Below are 24,083 nucleotides of genomic sequence, written 5' to 3' on the forward strand. Positions count from 1 at the left end.
TAGTCAGTATAAACAATACAGTACTTGAGTTAAGTGGTTCATTCAGACAACAGCATGTATAGCAAAATCTTATTGGATTCCCATTTTGACAATTCGGGTTTGTCTTTAGCTATTGTGCCACCTACTGTATCTGACAACCAAATGGGGCAAATGAAACTGTCATCTGGCAAATGGATTAGCTAATGAAATCAATAAGCCAGAGCAACCCCATAGATCAACAAGCTATTCCTTGTTATTGTTCCATGTTTATTTGCATACCTAAATTACAAAATTAATAAACTACTACATATCAAAGATTTTGGAGGACTATGCAGTAAATTAAAATAATATCCTGCCACTGCCACTGCCCTGGCCCCAAAGGGAGAGAAGAGGCCGGCACAGCTCCACCATACACCATACAACTATGTTACCCGCTTTGATCTACCCAGGAAAAGCGGGCTACAAATAAATTATTTATTATTTATTATTATTATACCATGCCTAGCCTGGACACAGATGAAGGACCCTCACTCCATTCCAACTGCCAGCACCCTGGCCAAGAAAGTTGAAAAGATGCAGGCACAGCTCCACCATGCCTAGCCCAGAGGCAGAGGAAAGCCCTCCACTCCATTCCAACTGCCATTGCCCTGGCATTGGAGGGAGAGAATAACCAGCAGTATCTGCCGGACTTGATCCCCTTCCCTACTGCCATTTCCCTCTGCTTTTATGTCATGTCTTTTTTAGATTGTAAGTTTGAGGGCAAAAATTTTCAAATTAACAATTTGTAAGCTGCTCAAAAAAGAGTGGGATAGAATCACAGAATCAAAGAATCTTAGGAGATTATTGCACCGGGGTTAAAACATTCCCCGGTGTGTTCTAACGTGCACGTGCAGGGGTGCGCACGGAGCGTGATGGGAACCCGATGAGGCCCAGAACACTAGTTTACTGCACACAGGAACGCTGCCGCCGCCAAACATTCCCATCGCATTCCCATTGAGTTCCAGGGGATGCCATTTCTGGGGATGCTTTGAAACAGTTCCCAGAAATGGCGTCTCCTGGAACTCGATGGAAACATGATGGGAATGCTCGGCAGTGGTGGCATTCCTGTGGGCAGTAAACTAGCGTTCTGGGCCCCATCGGGTTCCCATCATGCTCCGTGCACGCCCCCACGCATGCACGTTAGAATGCACCAGGGAACGTTTTAACCCCAGTGCGATAATCTTCATAGAATCATAGAATTGGAAGAGACCACAAGGGCCATCCAGTCCAACCACCTGCCATGCAGGAAATCGCAATTAAAGCATCCCGATATAAATACAGTCATCCCTTCCGATTCACAGGAGATCTGTTCTTGACAAACACACACCCTGCAAATCGGGAAAATTGCCGATATTGGGGTCCTATTTATTTCAATGGCCTCATGCTCCTGCGCATGGCCCTGTGTGAGTGCCATGGGTGCACACGCCCATCTGTGAGTAGTCAAGACCACAGATTCCAAGTCTGCAAACAGGGAGGGATGAGTCAATGAATGAATGTACATGAAAAAAATCACAAGAAAAGGCATTAAACATGACTGAAATTTATCAGACAGAAAAGGTTTATTTGAGGGGGGGGGGAAATCTCAGCATGGGCCAACATCACGATAATATAGATACAAATCCATACTCAGTTTTCATAGGTGAGATACTACTCCTATGGGCCCTACACAAATTTGGACCCAACAGGAGCATTTGTGAGGAAAATCTTAGCAATCAGGCAGTTTGATAAGGGATAACATGTGTCCTCTTGTTGCCACCTGGACTCCATTTTGTGATGTACAAAGCACCTACAAGGCTGTTTTTCACTACACCACTATGGCAACATATTTTTTTAGCATATCTGAGAATACAGTGTCAGCTTGCTCACATCAAAGGGCTATGATTCTTCGTTACTTTCAAGTGGGAAGAAACAGAAGGCTTCCTCCCACAAAGACTTCAAATCTAGTTTAAATGAGACCTGGAGCTTCAGTGCTAATAAGGCTGTGTTGTTCTTTCCAGATTCTAAAATACCCAGAATTCATATGCAAGTCTCTTAGATAAGATGATAAAATTCACCCTGGCATGTACAATTATTTAGAAGTCATGTAAAATGGGGGTGGGGATGAGAGCAGTGAACATGAGGTCTCCAGGCTGTGAAGGAAATTAAAAGTAGTAATTATTCTGTTCTCTGCCTTTGTTAAAAAAAAAAAAAAGCCTTGCTTTTATCTAAATATATAAATAAAATCAGCAGTTTAAATCTTCTTTTCCTCTATCAATGATCTTGCCATACTTTGAGGTCATAAGATGAATAAGCACAACTAGAAGCTTTCTCACCCATAGCTGGTATAAAACAGCCTCATGGACTTAGGGTTTAATGTAGTTGCATGTAACTGCATTTGTAATATCACTGCCTGAATCAACTCATATCTATTTTGACAACAACGATTCTGAGGCCAACAGGGATGGAAATGGCACTGATGGATAGAGCACTAACCATTCAGAGTTTTCCCTCCATTCAGAGTGACTTTGACACTGATGTTGTTACCTCCACCATCAAAAGGGGACAGATGGTTCATCTAAATGGAAATAGGTCACTTTTTCTGTCAGAGCATATTTGTAGATACTGGACCAAAAATGAAATGAATTTGCTTAAAAGGTTTATGAACCTAATTTTATGTGTGTGTGCGTGTGCGTGTGCGCGCGTGCGCGCGCGCACACACACACACTCCTATAATAGTTTTAGCCTGAAATATGACTGTGTGTTTGATGCCACTAAACACTCTTCATTTGCCTGTGAGCAAGATTTTTTATCTGTCTTTCTGGAAGGAAACAGGCTATGTAGCCAAGTAAATTCACCTTCTTTACCTACAATCCTATGCATTCAAAGACATACCTAAGGCCTGTTACAGACAGCCAAAATAAAGCTGCTTCGAGTCACAGTGGAGGTATGGTGCTTCAATGATGCATGCATCCAAAGAGTCCAGAAGTCGGACCAAAGCCACACTCCAGCCCTAAGGACTGGAGTGTGGCTTTGGTGTGGCTTCTGGACTCTTAGGACGCATGCATCATTGAAACACCATACCTCCACTGTGACTCGAAGCAGCTTTATTTTGGCTGTCTGTAACAGGCCCAAGTTAGTCTGGAAAATCAGTATGCAAAGGGATCTTGCAGCACCTTTGAGACTAACTGAAAGACCAACGTTGGTAGCATGAGCTTTTGTGGACTTGAGCCTACTTCCTCAGATTTATTTGGAGAGACTATGCATGTGTACTGGAGGTTATACTCACTGAACAGTGTGAAACTTAGGGGCTGTGCAGAGGGGCAGCTCCATGCCACCCATTTTTGCCCCGGAAGGAGGCCATGGCAAGCAGATGTCACGGCTTTCAGAGGGACCAAAAAGAACCCGCTTCTGGGTGGGTTATTTTTGCATCCCCAAAGGGATGCCGTTGGTGCGCTCGTGCACCATGATGATACCCCTTGTGCTGCACCTGAGTGCTGCACCTGAGGGGCATCATCATGGCATACCCTGTGCGTACGGAGCGTGCTATAATGGCAGCTGGGCTGCGGAACTAGGGCTTGGAGCAGGAACGTAGCCAAGGGGGGGGTCCCGACCCCCCTTCTATTAGATACAATGAATGGTGCGTTCTGCCGTGCCACCGCACCCAAGCCCCATTATAATGGTGGCACTTAGTCTGGACTCCCCCTTTCCCAAAATCCTAGCTACATCCCTGCTTGGAGCATGTGAATGCTCTGTCCTAGTTCAGCTCTAGTATGTGGCCAGGCCAGCACAACGTTGCCGGTCTGTATTGTCTCTTAGAGTTTTGACAGATGAGTGATAAAGACCGGCACACGCCCTGATGCTGTACTGATGCTGCCGTCATGCTGCGCTTGACCACATGGTGGACGGTGGCACAGCATTCCTCTGGCATTGAGTCCAGTGACGCAGTGCCAAAGGAGCACTGAAAAGCTGTAGCAGCAGCGGCTATGGTGCCCTTTCCATGGTGCAAAAAGGAACCGCTTTTTGGTGTTTCTTTTTGCACTGCCAGATCAGAGCTGCAGTGTGTAGTTGCCGCAGCATCGATCTGGCAAAGAAAGAGGTGGCTACAGGCCTAAACATTATTTATCTTTGGTACTGTATAAAATCCAAAAGCATGTACATAATTGTTATACCATGATATTTGTTTGTATAGGACTATTGAAATGTAGTCTATGCCTGTGACTCTTTTGCACCTTTTAAAGATTTCAGACAGCTTGGGTATTTATTGAGTATGTATTCAATGTTTGGGGTTATGGTGTAGACAGATAAATTTTGATTTACTGTAATCACAACAACAAAAAAATTATAAAACTGTTGTGATACATATCAAGATATCAGCACTTATTGATCTTCAATTTCATACTGTTAACTGAAAAAAGCCTTGTCTCAGTATAAGAACAGATACCTACACTCTGCTAAGGAAATGGGAGAAACATTCTTCTTTATTTAGAAGGATACTAGCTATTCAATAACATTGGGAACATATGCAAAGGGATTATCTTAATTTTATATGCAAAATTATCATTCCACCCCCTTTCCCCTTCAATGTTAATAACAAATAGTATGTATTTCTAGTGTGGGATGCTGCCTTACATACAACTGAGGACTTCTACTTTTGATATATGCAATGGAAAGCAGATTCCTGCTGATTCCTTTTTAAAAGGCCCACCACTATCTCATTTTCAAAGACACATGGAGTTTCATTAATAAGTCAGAGGTGAAGAATACCTGTTCCAACCTTTTAGAGAGGTAACAAATTTAAATGAATGAATTTATTTTCAACATATTGCAAGACAAAGAAGTTCCTGAAATAGTCAAATTTTGAAAGCTTTGGTTTTAAATCATGAAGCATTAGAAACTGTGGTGAAAGAAGGGGAGTCCAGGGCCAGATTTATTTATATGTTTATGTTTTTACTTTATTTTATTTACTTCATTTATATGCCACCTTTCTTCCGGAATGGGACCCAAGGTAGCTTCCAGAAATTACAAATTAAAAATGTTTACAATAAAATTTAAAAATAATTTTAAAAATTCCCATATTAAACACTATAAAATTATTTAAAAGCCATTCAAAAGTTCAAAACAAATAAAGCACACATCTATAAAAAGAACCTTTCCTGCTTAACCATTAGAAGCCTGCTTAAACAAATATGACCTTTGTCTGCTGTCAACAGGGAAACAAGGAGGAGGCCAGCCTAGTTTGACACGGAGGGTGAAAGCAGCCACTGAGAAGGCTCTTCTGTGCTCACCAAACAAGACTGTGATGATGGTAGGACTGAGAGAAAGCCTTACCTTGAAGATCTATCTATGTAGCTATGTATTTAAGGGAAGCATGTTTTCCTAGAAGGAATGGTGGTTGATACCCTCTAGGGCTGGTGGGGTAGAAGGAAGAATTATTAGAAGTAAAGCCAGTGATTTCTAGTTGACTAAGTAACCTCCTCCCCTACAGCATCTAAGCATACCTTACAAACATCCCTAATGGTGGCAATGGCTATTGGAGGAAAGATGAGCGGTGCTCAATCTAGCAAACTATGGCCCGTTACAAACGGGCCGTTTTGTGCGTGAGGAGTGCGCACTAGGGTTAGAAAGGGGTGGTGCTTCCGCACCCCCTAACCCTAGTGTGCGCTCCGCACGCACAAAATGGTGGCGGCCGTTCCACACGGCCGCCACCATGAGGACGTCACAACCGCGCCGCCTCTATACGGGGTGGCGCAGAAGTGACGTCCTCGCTCCGCGCCAGGGTGCTTAGTGCGCCCTTAGCGCGGAGAAGGAAGGAGCTCTGTTTCGGAGCTCCTTCCTGGTTTGGTCCGCTGGGCGCAGCCTTCACACACCTGCGCCCAGCGGACCAAAGGAGAAAGGGGCCAAGCAGCCCCTTTCTCCTCCTCCCCGCCACCACGGGGTGTCCTTGGGGCTTGAAGCCCCAGGGACATCCCTTTTCAGGCTGCGGGGAAGCGGCGTTTTGTCGCTTCCCCACAGCCTGAAAAGCGGTGGATCGGGGCCTCAGCGGCTGCCGTTCTGGCCGCTGAGGCCCCGATACACCAGGGAAAGGGGCGGGTACAGCCCGCCCCAAATGGGCGGTCTGTAACCCGCCTATAGAACCATCCCTACTTAGAACTATTGAACCATCCTACTTATAACAAAGTATGAAACCATCCCTATTTAAAATTCTGATGGTGGTGGTACATATATTTGAAGGTTGTTTTTGTTTTTGTTTTTAAAAAATCTCTCAGAAAAGGAGGAGTTCAAGGAAATGGCCCAAGTTTCACTGGTATCCCAGTCTTCCACAAGCTGAAAGCTTCTTTTTCTTTTTAATGTGGTGGAAACATAGACGTGTGCCATCTGTCACTGCATTTAAAATAGATACAGATGAAGGGAGCATCGTGTGAGGTTTTTTCCCCTACTTTGCAGATCAGCTCTTAGTTCAGCATTTGTGAAGCAAAAGTAGAGAATAAATGGATAATCTTGATGTGTTTTTTTCCCACATTGCTACACCACCACCACAATGTTATTTTTGCTCTATTTTGCTATTATTAAATGTTAGTACAAATTGGATATTCTGTTACTCTAATCTAGCTGGTATTTCCTATAACTTCGTCACATCATATTTATTCTTACTTTCAGGTTGTGCTTTTTTTTTAAAAAAGAAAGAAAAATTCTTTATCTATTTCACCCTTTTGTGTTCAAAAGCAAACCAATTATATCTTATTTTGAAGTGCTATCCTATCAAATTTCAGTCTGTCCTTCCGATTTATCAAGATTATAGAGTACTTAATTGCATTCTGCACATAATTTGCAATCTTTTCCAAGCCTGTATTGTTTAAATATGTGATTAGTGCACTCTTCACTGCAATTTCTAAGTCAGGGATGGGTCATATTATGCCTAAAATAGGCCACTTGTTATGCTCTTCACCACTGACACTGGGCCATCATAACAACAATTAGAGAGCTTTGTTACTGTGAGCTATATTTCTAAGCTGTTGTTTTATTTAACCATGAAAAGGCACTGACACAATGAGTTTAATTCTGAATTGATTAAACTTGATGTTGTAAATTTATGTGTCCTTTGCAGGTAGGCCTAAAGAAAATGTTTATCATTGTCTCAATTTAAAGATGGCAAAACTGGCTCAACAGTTTGGGTTTTTTAACACAGCAAAAACAAAAAAAGTAGATGAGCATTATTTACTGAGATGTGGCTTACATAATGGAATTCCATCATGTATTGCAGTACCGGATTTGTAACCTAGAGTTATGGATACATAACTGCTCCATATTCAGTAATACTTTGTATTCATGACACTATTGCGAGAATTGTAAATTCCTCCCTCCACACCTACCTTATCATCTAGCAACTATATCAAGCAATGGAGAACCTTTCAGCTGGTAATTGGGGCACAGCAGCAAGGCATTTCCAGCAAGCAAGGCTGTGACAATCAGAAGCAAGACTTCAAGGCAATTTCACATTGCCGCCTCACTTGCTGGTCAGAAGCAGATGGAAATGGCATCCTGCTGTGCCTTAAATGCTAGCTGGACAGTGCTCCATTGCTTAATATGACTACTGGTCATATTGGGAAGGACTTGGGCCAGGAACTATTACTTATTCATAACTAAGGGTCAGAATAGATGGGCATGAAGAGGCGGCTTGAAGCCACCCTGCCCAAGACACCTTGGGGCTGCAGCAAGCACAAGCTTCAGCCCAGTCCACCAGGAATCAAGCCCATATAGGAGCAGGAAAGATCTGCTCCTATCTGTGCCAGGTTTAAAGTGCACTGCCACAGCTCCAGGGAATCTTGGGGCGGGGTCATCTAAACACCATGCCCCCAAGATGTCTTGAAGCCGCCACTGATTGACTGGGCGGCTTCAAGACGTCTTGGGGGGAGTCATCTACATTGACTTTTAGAGCTGGTCTGTGCCAGCCCTAAATAGGCAATTTTGGATCTCAGATTTTTTTCCTTTTCCTTTTCCTTTTCCTCAAGCAGAAAAAGAGGATACTGATGACTAAGCAATATCTTGCCACCTATAATCACTTTATAAGTGTTTTCTCCAAGATATTTTAAGAAATGCTGTCCCAGATTAAGAACTGATGGGATAAATGATACTTAATATGCATCTGCTATGGTCAAACATGTTGTTGTTGTTGTTGTTGTTGTTGTTGTGTGCCTTCAAGTCATTTCCTACTTATGGTCACCCTAAGTAGAACCTATCACAGGATTTTCTTGGCACATTTCTTCAGAGGAAGTTTGCTATTGCCTTCCTCTGAGGCTGAGAGAGTGTGACATGCCCAAGGTCACCTAATTGGTTTCTAAGGCTGAGTGAAGATTCGAACCTGGCTTCCAGAGTAATAGTCCAACACTCAAAACATTACACTTTACTGGCTCTCGTGGTCAAACTATAACCACCTAATTTTCCAGCATTTAATCTGCAGTTGTACCATGTCATTTTATGTTTTGTTTTTGAGATAGCCCATAAAATGTGTCAAAGATGGCATCATGCAAAGGCTTAGGTGGTATCCAAGTTAAAGAGAGAAATAGAGAATATATTTCTATATTTTAAAAAACTTGCCAAGGTGAAATTGTGGCAACATGTTCTAAATGTTGTTAGCTAAAGGATTCCAATGAATTTTGCACAGGTACTACTGGTCTGGTTTTTTTTAAACAATATAGGCATATTGCTAGCAGAGATGTTATAGATTTCAGAGAGAATAAAACTATTACCTCAATGTGGTAAAGGATTTGAATGGAGCTAGTCTGACACACACAGACACGCATAGTTTGTTAAAAAGCCTGTTCTTGGAAATTGGTTTTTCCCATCCATTAGCTACAAAACATACTAACTACATCAATACAAAATTAATCTGAAACTTTTCCTTTGAAGTTCTGTTTTTATAGGTTCTTTACACACCACATCTATTTTTGCAATTCATCAGGTGTTTTACTGGCATTGCATTATCTCTCCAGAAGATATCATAGCAGACCTGAATTTCAATATTCATATTTATTTTATCCCAGTGGCTTATGGTACTCAATAACATTCATGATAACACATTGTATAACCTATCTGCATGTTGTCCAGGAACACAGTTTCTTTTCTGAGCCTGCATTGGAAGGGACCAAAGGCTTCTACATTGAAACTGAGATAGGAAAGTTAATAGTAGGTAAAATTAAATGATCAGCTAATAGTTAAAATGTTAAAGAAAAGACTTCTGTGACACTCTTCCTTGTTCATTTGCAAGGGAGAAGTGAGCAGGTGCCAGGCTGCCCAGAGGCAAGGGAGTCTGAAGAATGTGTGCCTGATAGACATGATTTCCTCTGCCTCCTCTGCTGCACTGGAAATGCTTCTTACTGCATCCATATATATATGCATTTTCAGTACTCAGTGAGTTAAATTCATGGATCCAAAGCCTGCAGATAGGGTGGGCCCACTGTACTAAATTTCTATTTAACTTTAAGATAAATGCCTGAACTAAATACGCTATGAGAATAAAGGTGAAAAAAGCTTCTAGTGATTTATCCCCAAACCCTTATCCTTGTTTTGAGCTATGGGAAGAAGGAAACATCTATGTCAATTTTTGGAAATACTGTACCATTTTATTTATAGGGTATTTTCTTACTCCCTCATGATCTCATCTGCTTAACCTAACTCCTTCTATAGTTTACCAGCTCCTTTCCTGATCCAGGCAAAGATCCCAGGGTTAAGAGCTTTAACATTTAGTTTTCTGGAAAGCTTCTACACAATGTCCAGTGTAGAACACAGAAAATTCACCCAGCTGAAGAAAGCATGACCCACTTTCAAACTGTTCAATTTGTTTAAAAAAGAAACTGGTTATTAGACTGTAATCCTATAGATTTCTATAGCCATTCGCATTTATTTATTTAAGAAACAAGCTTGAAAATGTTGATCTGCAATGAAGAAGTTAATAGCTAAACTGGGGCATTAAGTTGTGGCTGAAAGTCTATCACAATTAATCAAGTTTGGTTTTTTTAAAGGTTTTTAATTAAGTTGTATATTTTCATTAGAAAATGTCTAACTTAAATGATACATTGATTTAAATTAATTAGTTCCTATCACTGTGTTGGAATGTATATATTTCCATTCCAACTTTACATTGAAGCAGACACATACAATATCCTGCCAAATGTTGTTTTATATATGTAAGCAAATTCATATTTTATCTTTCAGTTTGCAAAATTGCACATATTTCCCTCATGAAACTTAGCTCTGAAACATCATTTACATTTATTTTGTTATCACAGAAAGACAATTGCTTGCTTATCCTAGTACTTATTTCCTTAGTCTGGTTCAATGTAATATATGGGGAAATGGTTACATATCCATCAAGCTCACTTCAAAAACAATATTGCTGGTTGTGTATATTCTCCACCAGCCTTTTCTAGTAGGATGCTCACTATCTTTATTAATCCATGCTCAGTGATATCTAATTTGTTTGGAAAAGCAGTAGTTCAATGTTCCCAGAGGTTGGGAAAGTTATCAAAGGTTTGCTGGGAGATTTTGTGAGTTGTAGCTCTCAAAAGTAACTTTTTGAGCTCTCTCTGTTCTTTCTTGTTTCTCTGTTACCAGTTCCAAGTCCTGTCATCTTTCAAACTTTCAACTTCACACATACTCATGGAAGAAGTGTTACTTGGGGGCACAAAAAGTAACAGATCCTCCTCAACAAAGTATCCACACCACATACATGCTTCATCCAAGTTTGGATAAACAAGGCAATGATCTCTCCCTCTAATGAACATGTAGGTCATAGAAAGCGTAACAGAGCTATAAGGATCATCACAAGTCATTACCAGAAGTTAAGACAATTATAACTCAAAACTGAGAGAAAGCATGGTGCAGTGATTTGAATATTGGTCTATAATTCTGGAGACTAGTTTTTTAATCTCTGCTCATCCATGAAAATGCACTGGGTGACCTTGGGTAAGTCATACTGTCTCAGCCTCAAAGGAAGGCAAAGGCAAAAGCAAACTCCTCTCTGAACAAATTCTGCTAAGAAAACCCCAGAATACGTTTGCCTTAGGGTCATCATAAGTGAAAAATGACTTAAAGGCACACAGCAACAACAACCTCTGAACTAAGCACAAATTACTGAGAAATAATTGGTACACATCGCACAGAACAATGCAAGTGCTTAGAAAAGCCTTGGGAAGAGTCTGCAGATTAATTCACTCCTTTTGGAAAGATCACTGGGTAACACTGCTTCCAGAGTTTTGACCTCTATAAGAATGTGTGCATAATACACCTTTAACATGGAATCTGTTTTATTCTAGTGAAAAAGAGGACTTTAGCAAAAGCCACTGCCATAATTTTCTTCTTTTAAAGTATCACATTACTAACTATACAGGGAAATATGTGACTGTCACTCACAGACGGCCAATGACTGTCAGCCTTTGCAACTATTGCAGATGAGTAGAAGTGAGACTGGACCTTGCTAACACAGACCTTAATAATATCAGGACTAGATCACTACCATGCATAGGAGTTAATTGTATGTTAAATGTATGTACAGCTATTTGAGAAGTGTCTGGGAACTTCAATTAGTCCAAAATGTGGCAGCACCTTCACAGCTTTGTCCAAAGCTGACTTTGGAGACAATCCAATTAACACCTATAAATAACAATTATATTGATTCTAGGTTCACTTTTCATCACAATTTTCAATAGTTCTTTTAAAGCTTAGGGTACCTGAAGCACCATCTTCTATGGGAACTCGTCCATTTATGAATGTAAACTAGAGAAGTTCTTATCTGTAGTGGTTATTATCAGTAGTGGAGCCATGTCTAGTGATTGCATTTGCGCAAAGTACAAGCAAAGTGTAGGGATGCTCAGTCCATATACTGACATATATGTCACAATGTGAGGGAAGCCAAAGTAAACACTTTGGGAACATGGCAGGGAAGTCTGAGACAGTTTAGACAGACACAGTTATCAGCACCATACACCTGTTACACTAACTGAATATTAGTAGTGTGGATGAAGATTTAATGTGGATCAGAATTGAACTAAAAAACAGTAAGGACATGGTAGATGAATGCAGGCTATAATGGATAATAATCCCAACAATTTTGTTACAGATCAGCACTTAAAATTTAGTCATGACTTTTTCCATGATCTTCATTACAAAATTCAGTACTGTATTCATGCTTATTAAAAATTGATCTAGCAGTTTATCAGATAAGGTTCATTCATTCCTCATCACTTCTGATACTTATACTGTATACATTCTTTAGATATTGTGAGAGGTGCATACATGTGGATAACATGTTCATAGTAAAATTAATGCTATTTCCATTTATACTTTTTATTTTACCAATAAATCTTTTGCTCTGATACATTCGGAGGACTTCTCTTTCATTCCTTATTCCCTCCATTTTTTCCCTACCCAATGACCAGTCACACAACACTGGTACATCTATTACATGATTATATAACAATAGGCTTGAATATTTCTGAGTTCATAAACATTTCAGACTGCTCCATATTAGCTCAAGTTTTGTGTCCATCTAATCCAATATTATCTTTTCTGAGCGGCAACAGCTTTTCAGGGGCTCAGACACCTGTCTTTCACATTGCCTGCTACCTCATCCTTCTTAAAATGGAGATTGCCAAATATTTAAACAAGAACCTCAGACTGGGGAGTGAAGAAATGTTACATACAAATTCAAGTAAGCTTGTTTTTTGTTACCCCAGAGATCAGGAAACAAACCAGTGGATTCAAATTACAAGTAAAGAGCTTTTATCTAAATATCAGAAAGCACCTCTCTGTTGTAAGAACTATTTGGCAGCGGAATAGACTGTCTCAAAAGATGGTTGACTCTAATTTGGAGGGTTTCAAACAGAGGTTGAATGGACATCTTTCAGTAGTGCTTTGATTGTGTATATGATGCTGTGAAAACCTGTGTTGTAGCCCTGAACTAAGGTATTTATATAATAGAGTTTGCACAATTGTTGTTGTTGTTGTTATTTTCTAACAAAATCCAACTTCAAAAAACAATGAAATAACAATGAATAACATTCATTGTGAGCACTACAAATTTCTACAAAAAAACACAACAGAAATCATTTATGTAAGAGTTATCATTCACTTTTCCTGGCACAAGCTTGTGTTCCTGTACATGTCTAAGCAGCTGATGTGGAAGGAGACAAGGGCTTCTCAGAGATCTGGTTTAATTTGTTGCTCTTCATATGGTTCCTTCTTGTGACGAATGAAGGCACTTGAAAGAAAGTCTTCTTAAGTCAAGATGGATGTTTTGGAACCAGGGACCTTAAGATAGTAGTATCAGAGTAGAAGCAAAAATATAAGCAAGTTGCAGTAGACTGCCCAGAAAAAAACGTCAAAGAGAAACATATTTACAAGAAAATTTTATCTCCAAAATACAGATTTTTTAAAACATGATATCAAGCCCTATTATCTATCTGCTTCAGGATGGAAGAAGTTCCATCTACCAGGAGAAGTTTTCATCTCCAGTAAAAATGGCAAAGATGGTATGTGGGGTGCTGAAAGAATCAACAGTGCTAGCATGTACTTATTTTGTGCTGTCTGCCCATAATGACAGAGTTCTCATAATTTTCCAACAGTCCCTTTGTGTGTTCTGTATGTTGAAGATCTCTGCTGCGGGAATTCTAATAAATGATATTTTTCTAATGCTTCTATGATACCCCAGATATAATTGAACAGTAACTCTGAGAAGAACTAGATAGAAGAAAACGGAGTGCTGGGAACTGTTCAACCACAGCTGGAGGACCATACTGTTCATACTCATGTTTCATGATTTAGATTTTACATTCCATATCCTAAATCAATGACATTACAGTGCTGTCTTTCAGTTAAGAAATTATAGAAATAGAAATCCTACAAATTAATCTGTAAAATTCCATAATACTATAAAATAATTCTCTTAAAATTTACACAGGTGAAGCCAAGCTGCTAATTGTCAGCTTCTCTATGAACAAAACCCAGCCCTGGCTGTTAGTAATGTACAGCATTTCTTTACAGAAGTGACGTCCATACAGTAGTGAGCTAATGTTACCTATTCTTAGTTTTGTTAAGAGGTTTCTAGTCATTCTGGATGAAAGGTACTTTGCAAATGTAAATCAATGGCACTGAATCATCTATGTCCTTTTTATATATTATAGAGGCATACTGCCAAGCTCTCTCCACTGTCTTTACCACACAAAGAAATGCAGGCAATTACTGTGTGCAATAGCTATTTTGTAAATCGCATGGCTAAAATTAGAAAGGTGGAAATATATTTTTCCTAGGTTTTTTTCCTGTTTGTTCTTTTTATTTTATTATTAAAGCATGATTCAGAAATTTATCAGACTATTACTGATTTGTAATTAAAAACAGAACACTATGTTCAGACTGTCAGCATTTTTCTATGATTAACTATTTCATCACTGTTTCTTTGAATATTTAGAGAATTTTCTAGTTTCATGTTGAATACTGTCCTTCTAAATAAAAATTAGCAACTTCATTCCAAGAAATAAAGCTCAATAGGTCAATACATCTTCTATATCTGTCCATATAACTCTTTTTTTCTATTACTGCATGAAACATTCCTTTGGTTTTAATCCCCTAAGAGCAAGTAACTAAAACAAATCCATAAAATAACTAAAAGAGGTGTGTATGAGATAGAGAATCATTTCAAACTTCCTAAAAATTGATTAAAGTGATTCATATGAGATTGCATTACTACCCACTTTTTAAAAAGGAAAAATAAAACTATTTTAATAGAATTCTCTTTACTTATTAAAAATACTGATTATTAAGAAAGTGCTACATTAAAATTACATATTATATTATGTAGCTAGTTCAATAAAGCTTAATTTAAGGTATGTACATATAACACTGTAACTTGACAGTGCAAATCACTGGCATGACTATTCAGAAGTAAGTCATAATGAATTCAGGTTATAGAACTGCAGCCTTAAAGGATTTTTTTTAAATTGTATTTTTAATTGGGCTAGTTATAGATACTTCTGTTAATTTTCTGCCTGGTACAGGCACTAGAAAACATAAAGAGTTCACGTGTGCTTTAGTGGTAGCAGATGTTTCAGTTATTGGTATAAGAGTACCAGTTCATGTTGTATTTCTGTTCATGTTACTTTCCATTAAAATAAACAACTAAATAAATCACAAGTCTGTTATCAAATGTGAATAGCATGACTAAATGTGTGAATAACATAATATTCTGTCATGGTCATTGAGGCCTAGCTGACATATACAATAGTGATGGGTAACTGCCAGAGTCTGTGGGGTTGCACGGCCTTCCACCCCTATTGAGAACCCCTTCACTGGTCCCATATTCCCCACATCTTATTTTTATTCTGAGTGTTAAAAACTCAAAATAGGAAAAAACTACCTCCACCTCCTCCTTCACTAATAATGCGAGTGGGTATTTCCTCTCCACCAGTGACATCGATAGGGTTGATGTCACTCGATGCAGTAACTCATGGTGTCACCCCACCACCACCACCATTCACTTTCTCCCATTTCACCCCATACATAATCCTCAGTAATGCTTTTCTGCACTAATGTTACTCGTAAATCATAATTCCCATATGCCACTGAATGTAGTGCTAATAGTTGTGATGTAAACAACTGGCAAAATTAAAATTATACCTTCAAATTACAATTTCATATGCACAACCTAAACGTATTTACATATGTTTAGTGATGTGGTTAAAGTGTGATGTTTCTAAAAAAAATTTAAAGAGATTTTTTTTAAAAAAATAAAGTTTGATAGGTCAATACATCTTCTATATCTGTCCTTATAACATACCTCTTTTTTCCTGTATGTTACTGCATGAAGCATTCCTTTGATTTTAATCCCCTAAGAGCAAGTTTAATTTTTTTTTAAAAAAATACTATTTATTTATTTTTAAAATGAAATTTGAAATTTTAATTTTTAAAAATTCCAGAGCCTCTCCTTTCTCTTCCCACTGAGCTTCACCCCACAGTATCTCTTAAAGGATTTTAAAGGGAAGCAGGTGAGTGCCACAGCCTGAGTATGCCAAAAGGTAAGAGTTTGAGGAACAGTGGTGTCACCCCTCTTAGGGTGTCACCTGGTGCAGTGCCCACATCCCCCCCACACCCCAATGATGCCCAAAGGGTCTTTTTGTCTGCCGCTCCCAGGTTATGGTATGGCCTGCCAAGGAGATCTGGTATATTACTAATCTTGACTGCTTTAAAAAGATGGTATTGGCGGGTTACAGACCACCATGAAAGTACGTAGTCAGTCCGTATTAGGGTTAGGAAGGTGCGGTGCTTCCGCACCCCCCTAACCCTAGTACGGACTGAGTCCGAACAAAATGGCGACGCCCCATCTACATGGGGGCCACCATGACGACGTCATGACCGCTCCGCCTCTATACGGGGCGGCGTGGACGTGACGTCGTCGCTCCGTTTCCGAGCTCCTTCTTGGTTTGCGCCGCTGGGCGCAGCCTTCACACAGATGTGCCCAGCGATGCAAAGGAGAAAGGGGCCAAGCGGCCCCTTTCTTCTCCTCCCCGCCGCCACGGGGTGTCCTTGGGGCTTCAAGCCCCAAGGACACCCCTTTCCAGGCTGCGGGGAAGCAGCCTTTTGCTGCTTCCCTGCAGCCTGGAAAGCAGCAGATTGGGGCCTCAGAGGCTGCCGTTCTGGCCACTGAGGCCCCGATACCCCGGGGAAAGGGGCGGGTACAGGCCGCCTCAAAGGGGCGGTCTGTAACGCGCCATTGTATTGTATTTATATTTTAATGTTGTAAGCCTTGATCTCATTGGAGAGGTGGGCTATAAATAAATTTTATATTATTATTATTATTATTATTATTATTATTATTCTGTTTCTGTTCATTACTGGCAGATTTATTCACTGAAGCAGAAGATATTGAGAAAATGCTATTTACTAAAAATTCAACACTTCTCTGTTGTTGGGTGCCTTCAAGTAGTTTCTGACTTATGGCAACCTTAAGATCAACCTATCATGGGGTTTTCCTGGCAAAATTCATTCAGAGGAGGTTTGCCATTGCCTTCCCCTGAAGCTGAGAGCATGTGACTTGCCCAAGGCCATCAGTGGATTTCATGGCCAAGCTGGGAACAAAACCCTTGTCTCTAGAGTTGTAATCCAACACTCAAACTACTTTTTAAGTACCAGTTTGGAAAGGGTGCGGGGCTACTGCTCTTGTAAGGTGGGGAGGAAAGGGGAGGGAATGAGAAGCTGTCAAGGGCTTCTGCAGAGATCTCTGCACAGGTTGCTCAATCTTTTCATAAACTATGGAACCAGAATCTGGCTCTTGGAACGTGGGGGGTGGGCAGGAATGTTTGCTGAGGCTTTTGCAGACATGGTTTCACACTATGCAGGCTACTGCTACAAAGTACCGATCCAGATTCCACTCTTGGAGGGTAAAGACATATGAGAGAGGTTTTCAGAGGCTTCTGCACAGATGTTTGCAAAGCACAGAAAAACAGGGAGCCAAGATCAGCTTTTCGGATCTAATCTATAGTGCAAAAATAATACAATTTGACACAGATTTAATTGTCATGGCTCCATCCTGTGGAATCCTGGGATCTGAAGTTTGTTGCATCACCAAAGTTCTCTGATAGAGAATGCTAAATATCTCACAAAACAACAAATTCCATAATTCCATAGCACTGGACCATGGCAGTTAAAGTGGTGCCAAATAACAGTACAGATTAGATCTCAGGTGCTATATAGATGGGCAACTAAACACCACCCCTGTATGCCCTGGATTGGTGCCAGAGCAGTTGCAAACTGCGGCACCGATCCACACCCCAAAAGAAGCTGCTCTGAGCAGCTTCCTGGAAGGGGCGTCATTGGCGCACACACACACCATGATGATTCCCTTTCCAGACAGCACTGTTTGGGTGCTGTGTGCCATGGATGTCATCATGTTGCACACCGTATGGATGGGTGCGTGCCATGATGGCAGCCGAGCAGTGAAACTAGGGCTGGGGCATGTGGATGCTCAGCCCTAGTTCAGCCCTACTCTGCAGTCAGGCCGGCAAAAAGTGTCGGTGTGCACTGCCTCTCAGTCTCTCTTTAAGTGCTGCCACACTTGCAGAAATAAAGCAGTTTGACACCAGTTTAACTGACATAATAATGCTATGAATTTCTGGGATTTGAAGTTTTGTGAAATATTTAGCCTTCTCTGTCTGAAAGCTTTGGTACCTCACCAAACTATTAATTCCAGAATTCTGGACCATTGAGTCTTGGAAGTTAGACTGGTGTCAAATTGCTTTAATTCTGCAGTGTGGCAAGTCTGTCCCGGGACAGAGTTAGTTTAGCTTTGAGCTTGTTGGAATTGGTTTCATTTTGAATACATCACAGAAATGGATTTAGGAGCAGTGAGTTGGCAGCTTTTGTTTATTCCCACCAATGCTGGCAGCACTGCCATTAAAGGAAACCGAAAAATTTTGTATAGCCTTGGAGCTATATAATTCTAACCCCCTGCTTCTCCCTGGAAGCTTTTAAACCCGCATTTCCTCCAGCAGGTATTATCATTAAAAGGAAAGAGGGTAGAGCAAGGAACAGATTGCAATATAATCTATAGCTTCAATTTGCCACAGATTTTTTGTGGTGATGACTTTGGTTTCATTTATGATGCATTAGGGGCTTTGGGGACTTCAGAATGGAGCTGGGGGCACATGTTGCCTATAGGATACACTTTCCCCACCTCTGACATAGAAGATCTAAAAGCTCCTACAGCACGAACACAAATGCTAAACGATTTTCTTCTATTTCACTTTTAACTGCAGTCTCTTGCATTGCACTGAATGGTACTCCTAAGAGTTTCCTGACCTTCATTATTGATTTTTTTAAAAATCAAGTTTAGCTTTTTAAGGTGTGAAAGACAGCTTTGGGACAGCTATGGACCTGAGAAGACCCAATGTATTGGTGGCTCACTGAATGTGGGTAGCAATAAGTAACCTTTTATAACTCATCAGCTGAAATGTAAAAGGCTGTTGAATGTATGATTGAATTTTACCTGGCATGAAGGCAAGAAAACTAGGGTCATATATGAAAGACTGTAGCCACTCTTCACCTAGACATTTAAAATGCATGCCAACTTGAGTCTAATAACATACCATCAGGTATGATTTGGTCACCAAAGGCTAGCATAGCATTTTAAAGAAACCAGTTGTGCTTTCCCCTTAAACAGCAATGTACTGATGCATCTGGTTCCAGGGATTTGCAATAATTTATGACAGAATTAGTTCTGTGACTTTGCTATAAAGTCAAATCTAGTGTCATTGACCACTATTGGACTAGTGTTATTGACCACTATAGGTTTTATGGTCCAAAATTCTTAGGATCTACTTACTTTGGTTCTTTGTTGATAGTCAGCTGAAGAACTGAAACAGAATATCACATTTCTACTTTAAAGAACCACATCTATCTGCTTTCAAAGCACTATGTGTCTCTGCTATTTCAGATTCTTCAAGCTAAAATTAAAAATTTGATGCACAGTGGACAACATCCTGTTAGTGATATATGGAAGCAATGTGGTGCAATGATTTGAGCACTAGATTATGACTCTAGAGACCAGAGTTTGAATACCTATTGAACGATGGAAATCTATTGGTTGGGCAAGTCATACTCTCTCAGACTCAGAGAAAGGCAAAAACAAACCCTTTCTGCCTACCTTGCAAAGACAGGTTCACCCATGATAGATTCACCTCAGGGTCACCATAGGTTGGGAAAGACTTGAAGAGGCACAACAACAAGAGGCCCATTTTATATTTGTATATGGGTTTTTTCTCTTTCTCCATCTAAATGTGGTGCAAAAGCTCCCACCACCACCACCAATCCATTGCTAGTGGAGAGCAAAGGGGATCACAGAAGCATCTGGTCATAGTACCATAACTCCCATAGCCATAATTCTGCTGAGACCTCTGCAAGATGCTAGCAAATTTTGGTGGAATATGTCTTCAGTCTTCATTTGGCTATAGAGACACAGCAGACACTTCTTTGATTTCCCTGCTTTTCACCAGCCATAGAATAGCTATGGAAGAAGCTATCACAGAACAAAGGGTAATCCTAGGGCTGGTAACAGGAAAGCCCTAATGAAGATTCTATAGAATCACAGAATCATAGAGTTAGAAGAGAGCTCACAGGCCATCCAATCCAACCACCTGACATGTACACAGTCAAAGCATTCCAGACAGATGGCCATCCAGCCTCTGTTTAAAAGCCTCCAAAGAAGGAGACTCCATCACACTCTGAGACAGCATATTCCGCTGTTGAATAACTCTTACCATCAGGAACTTCTTACCAATGCTTAAGTGTAATTTCTTTTCCTGTATTTTGAAACCATTGTTCTGTGTCCTAGTCTCTGCAGCAGCAGAAAAAAAGCTTGCTCCATCTTTAATATGATGGTATTTCATATAGTTAAACATGGCTTTCATGTCACATTTTAAATGTCTTTTCCCCATGCTAAACATACCCAGTTCTTCAAGCCACGCCTCATAGGGCATGGTTTCCAGACCTTTCATCATTCTGGTCACCCTTATACTCAGCCATGTAGGATCTCAGCCAATGTCTAATTTCTTCTAGGGACTACTCTCTCCCCATTTAACCTCTCGCTACTTTTTTTACATTTTTGCCCCACTCTTGCCCACAAACACAGTGGGGATTTTTTTGCTGTTATGAAACATATGTTCATTAATAGTTTTCCTTTCTCCAGAACATCCTCTGTAAAAACAGAATCTATCATTCATATCAGTGGAGATACAGTGCTTTGATAACACATAGCTCCTTTTCTCCAATTTTGCCTTGATCAATATGATTAGAAAGAACACACTTCGTTCTTCTCTCTCTGGTGATTTAACAGTTCCAGCTCTTGTGCATTCTCTTGTATTTTAACATTAATTTTCTAAACTAATAGTATTTGTTATGGTTATAAGATTTAAAAGTATTTTAAAGTGAAATATGTTTTTCTAAATTTAATTTTATCTAGAGCATCGGACACTGTAACCTTAGACTGGGATTTTTGGAAACCAAGTCAACATTTCAGATGAAAATTCTTTCATCTGTTGGATGAACACCATCTGGTGTAAGCAACTTATTTTTATTTAATGTGTCAATTTGTTCCAGCACTTTGTCACTTGACTTCTCTTCTTCAGATACAGCCTCTTCATTGTTACCTGATAAGAAGTTAAAAAATGTAGACATCTGTCCTATCAACTTCTTCAAGATGTACTTAAACCTGTAAACTGATCCATAAGCCAGATCAATTCTATGCATTTTCTCAACCTTTCAAATAATGTTCAGTGGTGGTCAAGATATTCATTTTTATCATACTGACAAGTTGTATTAGAAATACATTACACTGTATTTTCTTCAATTAACAATAATTCACTTTATGTTTCCTACTTACTTTGTAAAGCTATTCATCTGTTATGTACCTTGCAGTTTTGCCATGTGGAATACATGTTGTTATACATGCATTTTGTGGCTAACATGATGGAATTAAACTAGCAACTACTGACAAGAGCACTACTCACACACAGCCTAAATTACCTTCTTCCCAGACTTTGGAAGTAATGTATTACTAGAACAAACTATCTGTATACATCACTTTGGGACTGACAAGGCAACAACATTCTTTTACTTTTGCATTATTTTTTTCCTCTTTTTTCTACATACTAAAAAGCATTTACAGATTATGGGGGAGGCATAAATTACTTCATGGGCATTTTGATATTTTAGAGGTTTGTTTTTTGTTTTTAAGAAGCTATTTTACTGTTTTCAAATGATTTTTTTAAAAAAAATGAAACCCCTTCAAGGGGTTTCTTCCAATCTCTACTTATTTCTCACATCTACCAATCCATGCTTCCTTCTTAATTACCAATTTAGCATGTGATTACACATGGCATGTGCTCATACACTGTAGCCTTTTCAGTGTTCCTTTCCATTGCTCTGAACACTGTTTCTGAGACCTATCTCTCTATTAAACTCAAATGGAGCTGGCTTATTTTGGAATAAACTGGACCAAAATATTGGAAGCAAACAGATATATGGGGTGGGGGGGGGGTGTTAAGGCAAGTTCTAGATATGTCTCACTCCATCTCTAGCAGTTAATTACACCTCTCCTAGGTAATAAATATTTGTTCTGACCAATAAACTAAGCATGTTGCTCATTCTTTCATAAATTAAAAACAAAACAAAATGTGAAATAAAAAATGTTTCTAACTCAAGTACACAGCTCCATGAACCCAACACTGATTTGATTAATGCTTTAACTGCAGATTTAGTGTTTTCTCAATTATGTGTTTGTTTAATTCCTTTTGTAGATTTCAATGTTTCTTTAATCGGTTTTTTTGTGTGCAATCTGCCCCAAGAGAACAGTAAACTTAATTACGTTGTGGTCACTATTACTCAGCTGCTAGCTCTGCCATGGTTACCACTCTGCTGGCTTATTTAGAATTGAACTGAGAATGGTCTCTTCACTTGTTGCATTCAATGAATGTTATTCACTGTGGAATATTTTTACAGCTCTACAAAATACTTCAATAGCTTTCTCTTCTTCTTTTTTTAAAATAGCCCCTACTTTATATGCATTTCAAAACCCAATATTCTATTAAAGAAGTAATAATTGCAAGTAAATATAACAAAACCAGCTATGTAATAGTAGATTATAGGTTTAGCAGAGTATAGGATAGAATGTAATCCCATTATCCCAAAACAAGATGATCCTTTCCCTTTCCCAACTCACACCTGAAATATATATCAAATACAAAAAATGCTTCAAAGGTAGAAGACACAGCTTGCAAGAAAATAAACTAGAAGAAAGCTGGCTTATAGTGTACTCCATATCAAAAATACTACGGCATAAGAAAGTGATGGATTCTAATTACAAACTGTTTTTATATACATTCAGATATCAGTTTGTCCTTGTAAAGATAGCTCTTCAGCTACTCAAGTGAAATATCTGATTGTTTTATAAAATGATCAAGCCTAGGTGCCATGAGACATACAATGCAGTGGGATGGGAACATTTGAATTTAGGTTGTTAAAAGAACATTTGACTTAAAAAGTAGTATCACAGTCTAGGAAGTTCTTGAAATGGCTCATGAGATGAACACAAGCTTTTCTCCTCTAGATCATTAAGTTCAAAGGCAGCCTAGCTGGCTGTTTCAGAAAAAGTTATGTGCTTCAACATTAGGAGCTGGTAACTAAATAAATAAATCACGAGGCTGATTTATTTCTGCTCTGCTCAACTCAGTCTACAAGTTGAAATATAATATGATATAATAAATCAGACTAAAAGACAGAACTACCATTTTACAATAGACTATCCCCAAGAGAGAAAACTTGGAGAGGGGCGTGTTTCCTTTTTTTTTTTTTTTTTTTAAGAAAAACCTCACCAAAATGAAGTATGAAACATGTGACTATGTATTTGAATAGTGACATAACCACTGTTATAATATTGATTTCAAAACAATCTCTTTTTGAAGCCACTGAAACTTACTAAATCAAAGCAAAGTTTTTACTAATACTATGTTGCTCTCCAAAGACCCATTCACACATACGATTAGAATCATCATTCAGACTTGTAATCAAAGGAAGACTTTTTATTATCTCATAATAAAATATAAAGTGCTGGTAAAGATAATGATCTAGCATCTTGGGCCAAAGAGTGACTTCAGTAGACTCCACCTAGCAAAGTATCTGAAATGAATAATGAAATAACTTTCCCAAGCTTCTCTTCTTTGTCATATATAAACACCACACTATCAAGAAGCATAAGAATAGAATATTCAAGTCCAAGGAAATAAAAGGTAGAGGGAACAGCAGGAAAATATGACTCACATAGGATGATCTCCAGGCCTTGCTCAATGGGAACAAACCATCCATGGTACAAAACAGTTTGGTGCAGCAAGAAGTTTCAATCAAGAGGCACCACAGATAGCTACAAATATGAAGAAATACTTGTCTTGCTAATTATTTACTTGAAAGAAAAATCACTAAGGCATCAGTTCCAGAAAAAATCAGCATAGGCATTTTGTTTTTACCGATCCATCTTCAACAAGTTCCTAGAG

General features: G+C 39.2%; 1 protein-coding gene across 3 annotated transcripts in view; it reads right to left on the reverse strand.

Annotated features, from left to right (window-relative positions):
- Positions 1-24,083, reverse strand: part of PCDH10 (protocadherin 10) — a 69,170-nt gene that overhangs the window by 24,908 nt on the left and 20,179 nt on the right. The window contains exon 5 of one of the 3 annotated variants that reach the window (XR_016281337.1): positions 13,124-13,302. The exons of the other annotated variants lie outside the window; for them this stretch is intronic. The gene's annotated coding sequence lies outside the window, so the exon portion shown is untranslated. The remainder of the gene's footprint in view (positions 1-13,123; positions 13,303-24,083) is intronic. 3 annotated transcript variants of the gene reach the window in all.

This window comes from Sceloporus occidentalis, unplaced genomic scaffold, assembly GCF_023333645.1.
Source record: "Sceloporus occidentalis isolate IW3139 unplaced genomic scaffold, rSceOcc1.0.p SCAF_5, whole genome shotgun sequence".
NCBI classification, from domain to species: Eukaryota; Metazoa; Chordata; class Lepidosauria; order Squamata; family Phrynosomatidae; genus Sceloporus; species Sceloporus occidentalis.